Here is a 6,000-nt window from a genome sequence, read left to right as displayed (position 1 = left end):
GACATCTCATGAGCAACAATTCTTCCAATGACTTCCGTTGGCTTGAGATCTTTGTAATTGGGCATCATTTGGATCAATGTGCATACGGTATCATATTTTCCGTACAAAGCTCTTAGGATCTTCTTGATGATGAATTTGTCGGTCATCTCTTCACTTCCTAAGCCGGCGATCTCATTTGTGATAAGAGCAAGCCTAAAGTACATTTCAGCGACACCTTCACCATCCTTCATGTTGAACTTGTCAAGCTGACTTTGAAGCACATCCAACTTGGATTCCTTGACAGAGTCGGTACCTTCGTGCAGATCAATCAAAGTATCCCAAATTTCCTTTGCATTCTCAAGACGGTTGATTTTGTTGAATTCTTCGGGGCACAATCCGTTGAAGAGGATATCACAAGTTTGAGCATTGTATTGCAGCATCTTCAACTCTTCCGCGGTAGCTTCACGGTTCGGTTCTCTCCCATCAAAGAATTCACCTTGCAAGCCAATACACACAATAGCCCAACGGCAGGGTTATGTCCAAGAATATGCATTTTCATCTTATGCTTCCAACTAACAAAATTAATACCATCAAAGTAAGAACCTCTAGGATGGTAATTTCCCTCGCTAGATGCCATACTCTCCTAGGTTGTGAAACCAAGGCTATGACTACCAAAAGCTATGGAAATAAAAGCAAATGGAGACCAAAGCTCTGATACCACTTGTAGGATCGAAAGTATGTCTAGAGGGGGGTGATTATACTACTTGACCAAATAAAACTTATCATTTTCCCAATTTTAGTTCTTGGCAGATTTTAGCAACTTTGGACAAGTCAAGCAATCTTAACACAATTCAAGCAAGCATGCAAAGAGTATATGAGCAGCGGAAAGTAAAGCATGCAACTTGCAAGAATGTAAAGGGAAGGGTTTGGAGGATTCAAACGCAATAGGAGACACAGATGTTTTTGTCGTGGTTTCGATAGGTGGTGCTATCGTACATCCACGTTGATGGAGACTTCAACCCATGAGGGGTAACGACTGCGCAAGTCCACGGAGGGCTCCACCCACGAAGGGTCCACGAAGAAGCAACCTTGTCTATCCCACCATGGTCGTCGCCCACGAAGGACTTGCCTCACTAGCGGTAGATCTTCACGAAGTAGGCGATCTCCTTGCCCTTACAAACTCCTTGGTTCAACTCCACAATCTTGTCAGAGGCTCCCAAGTGACACCTAGCCATTCTAGGAGACACCACTCTCCAAGAAGTAACAAATGGTGTGTTGATGATGAACTCCTTGCTCTTGTGCTTCAAATGATAGTCTCCCCAACACTCAACTCTCTTTCACAGGATATGGATTTGGTGGAAAGAAGATTTGAGTGGAAAACAACTTGGGGAAGGCTAGAGATCAAAATTCATATGGTAGGAATGGAATATCTTGGCCTCAACACAAGTGTAGGTGGTTCTCTCTCAGAAAAAGGTAAGTTGGAAGTGTAGGTTCGTTCTGATGGCTCTCTCCACGAATGAAGAGGAGGTGGAGGGGTATATATAGCCTCCACACAAAAACTAACCGTTACGCACAACTTTCCAATCTTGGTGGGACCGAATTAATAAACTCGATCGGACCGATTCAGCAAATCTAGTGGCCGTTAGGATTTTTGGTGGGACCGACATGCAACTCGATAGGACCGATATGGTTAGGGTTAGGGCATAACGTAATCTCGGAGAGACCGATTACACAAAATCGGTGAGACCGATTTTGGTAATAAGCTAACCAAAGAGTTGGTCAGGTAAACTTGGTGGGACCGATTCGCTCATTTCGGTGAGACAGAAATGTTATGAAAGGGAAACAGAGAGTTTACATTGCAATCTCGGTGGGACCGATCTCTCATCTCGGTGGGACCGAAACATTACGAAGGGAAACCAAGAGATTACAATCCCATCTCGGTGAGACCAAGATCCGTATCGGTGAGACCGATTTGCCTAGGGTTTGTGGCAGTGGCTACGACATCTGAACTTGGTGGCGTCGGATAGAAAGAATCGGTGGGGCCGAGTTTGACTTTTGGTTTAGGTCATATGTGGATGTGAGAAAGTAGTTGAGGGCTTTGGAGCATATCACTAAGCATTTCGAGCAAGAGCCTCATTAAGCAACACCTCATCCCTCCTTGATAGTATTGACTTTTCCTATAGACTCAATGTGATCTTGGATCACTAAAATAGAAAATGTAGAGTCTTGAGCTTTGAGCTTGAGCCAATCCTTTTGTCCTTAGCATTTTGAGGGGTCCACTTTTCTCATCCATGCCATGCCAATCATTGAGCTTTCCTGAGATATTAATCTTGAAATAGCATTAGCTCAATGAGCTATATGTTGTTAGGAATTACCAAAACCACCTAGGGATAGTTGCACTTTTAGCATGCAATAGTAAGCCGGCCAATTACATTTCCATATTTGCCCAAGTAACAATCCTTCATGGGGGTTCTGGGATCCCGGTGTTCAAACGATAGCAAATCTGGCACTATGTTCACTTACCTCTGCTAGCATAATCTGGAGTTGGACATTACCTTACGGAAGTGTGAATACATCGACTATTCAGCAACATGTCTCTTGTAACAGGATTTGTCTTCAGCTACATCAGTTTGGGTTGGTGACTCTACATCTTATTGATGGAATTCCTCTCTACTTGTACGAATATACTGCAACAGGAGATTTTGTGTATGAATCATGGCACCAGCAGTACAATTTCAGTGGACGCTACGAAGGGATACTCACCGACAAGTTCTTGCATTTGTGGTCCTTTGAAGCATGACAATGATGATTCAAGTTTTATTAAGCATGTCAAGCTTCCCACTGCTTCCGATCAACATCGCTCTTATCTTGCTACGGGGGTTGTGCATATGCTTGTTCTTGTCTTGCAAGATCTCAACGCTGCTCAATCTGTGGTGCTGGAAAAAAGCAAAGAGCAAAGGTTCCACGAGCTACTGGATCCTCTAATTCTCCTAAGTGTGAAATCTGTTACAAATCTAAGGAGTGTTGCATGTAGAACTGCACTCATCACTTGTGCTGACATCTTTCAGGCATATGGTAAACAAATGACCGACTCGGTTGATCTGCTATTAATGCCACTATTTTTGAAATCTTCACAAGACAATCGCATTGTTTGTGAAGCTGCCGAGGCAACCATTATAACCAAAATGCAGCCCTACCTCAAGTACAGGAACCCTCGAATTCGAGCAAAAGCATCTGTTTGTATCAGTAAGAGTGTACCATGTCTTGGTCTGGAGGGAATCAACGGAATGGACAAGTCATTCAAGCTGCAACTTATGTGCACAAGTCATGGCATCCGGGGGGAGGGGGCGACAAGACCACCACTGCATTCGCACCCTCGGTGAACATATTGCAGTCGATTTGCTATTCTACATTCAGGTCCGGTAGAAATGAGAAATGGAGTTCAGAGTGTACCAGGCGCTCAGAGTCCAGCGAGCTCGGGTGTCATGACTCCAGATGCTTCACTGGCAATGTTGTCATCAGATCAGCTCGGTACACAGTTATCCGATGTTTTCCATGGGACCCTGGGAAACTACAAACAAATGTCTCTCAAGAGGTGAGTAAGTGCTGGTACGCCAATTCAGGGGCACGACAATGGCTGGTTCATGAGCAGACAAAACTACTCCTTCAGCTCACTTCCTTGGTGCTGAGGCTTGGGGGCAAGCCTCATCTTAAAAAGGGGGGATGTCAGCCCCCTGCCATGGCGACCCCACCTGTTGGTGAATCGGCCTGTCTCTCGCCAGGCCGGCACCCAGCACGGCCCTGCAAGTGAAGGCCCGGCCCAGCTGCACAGCTACATAAGCTTCGCAGCAAGAAGAGACGGGCATCTAGTGGATCACAAACGAACCCGGTGGCGGCTACCTTCCTCTCTGCTCCTCTCTGTTTATCCTTGTTCCTCCTGATACTTGTATTCGGTTGTAATCGCTACACCAAATTGTTCCTCTGGAGTGATTGCTACCTAAGGAAGAGAGATCCCCAACTATACCCTTACAGAGGGAGAACCACTTTGGAGTATCTCTACTATCTAAAAGAAATGTAACGTTCCCTCTCCCCTCTTACGTCGTCCCACCTTTCGTCCACCCCTCTACGTACGAGAACCCCCACTCCCACCGATTTTTCTCCCCCTTCCACTGATTTTTCTCCCCCTTCAACCGGTTTTTCTCTCTTACTGAGTTTTTTCGTCTCACGTGAAAACCCAACGTATCTCAAATATGGTAATCAATCAATTCACGTATGGTAAGGCCATAAACTCACGAAAATATCAAATATGGCAATTATGGTAATAAATCAATTCACGTATGGTAAGGCCATAACCTCACGAAAATCGCAAATATGACAATTATGGTAATAAATCAATTCACATATGGTAAGGTTATAAACACACGGAAACCAAATAATCAATCTATCTCTGTCATAAACTCACCGAATCTCTTATGTATAAGGCCATAAACTCTCTCTTCTATGGTAAAAAGACAGCACGCCATTAGCATTGCACCGTCCTCACGAGCACAAGATCGCCGGAGCCACCATCACCGCTATGGACCAGGACGAGAAGCAGATTGCCAGCCACAAGTAGTCACATATGGGCACAACCACTCCAGCAATCATGACGGGCAAGGCGAGGCGACTCCGGCAACTTCGCAGGAGTCGCGATGTTCCACGGTGACAGCGGTGGCAAGGACAACAAACCTACAACGGCTGCCGCTCCAGATGGGTGGGACTAATATGTTGTCCTGGGTCTCTTTGACAATGTCTCATCCTGTGATTGACCAACATATTGAACAAAAAATGTTCTTCTCCAGCAACTCTTTTTGACATGCCTTCAAGCTCTATAGCATCCAGGAAGAAATTGACCCTAAGGAAGAAAAAACGCTGAAATTTTATTGCATTAAGATGCTAGGTTGATTTCAATGATGTGATGACTTATTTTAAATTAGGAGATGTGAACTCTGAATCATTTATTTGTTTCGTGTGGCAACTTGTGATAAATTGTGAGATGTGAACTCTGAATCATTTATTTTGTGTGAAGATATGCATTAATTCTAAATGTGAACACAGAGTCATCTATTGAATGAGATATGACTCCTATCTAACAGGCAAAAAAATCATTTAACTGATTGTCCATGTATTCCTGTTCAAGATAGAAACATTAGTAACTGATGCAGAACCTATGCTTACATGGGATAATGGGATCTCTCAAAATTCTATGCACAAGTTCAGAGTAAGGGATCAGAGGAAAATGCTCAAAATGCACTGGTCAAACACTAAATCTCTCCCCTGCTGTAAGTTGCATGCTGCCTTGCGGAGGAATCGAGTGGAGCAAGGGGATCGAAAGGAGCAAGGAAATACAGGGCACTTGGTCGCCGGGTGGGCGCCGTGTCACCGAGCAGTAGAGGGAGCGGCCGTCAACCAAGCAGCAGCATGAGCCACCCAGGTGCAGAGGGAGGCACTGGGCCGTTGAGCAGCACCAGGAGCCTCCGGCTTTCGAACAACAACGGGAGCCGCCGGACCGCCGAGCAGAAGTGGGAGCCACTAGGGTGGAGAGGAAGCTGCCGGCAGTCGAGCCGTCGGGCAGCAGCGGGAACCGCCGGGCCTCCGAGCGGCAGCAGTAGCCACCGGGCCACTGAGCTGCAGCGCTGCTTTCGTGTTCTTGCTGCATCGATGTTTCAGTAATAAGAGTAGCGAGAAGGACGAGCAGCAGGTTCAATATGAACTATGAAGGGTCGAACCAGGTAGATTAGGCATAGAAATTGCAAAACTACCATAGGGGCACAAAGGTCATTTCATGTTGATTCTTTGAATTAAAATAATTAAGAATTAATTAGAATACAGATTAGGGCAAATGATCAAAAGATAAAAGAAAAATGGGGCAAATCATCTAATCCTAACTAAAGCAGGGCGAATCATCTAAGCACCAAGTAAAGTGCGGCAAATCATCCAATCTCCCAGTATATTCTAGGACTATCTCATATTGTTCGACCT

The sequence above is a fragment of the Triticum aestivum genome, chromosome 4A (genome assembly GCF_018294505.1).
Source record: "Triticum aestivum cultivar Chinese Spring chromosome 4A, IWGSC CS RefSeq v2.1, whole genome shotgun sequence".
Lineage (NCBI taxonomy): Eukaryota > Viridiplantae > Streptophyta > Magnoliopsida > Poales > Poaceae > Triticum > Triticum aestivum.
This window is presented reverse-complemented; position numbering follows the sequence as displayed.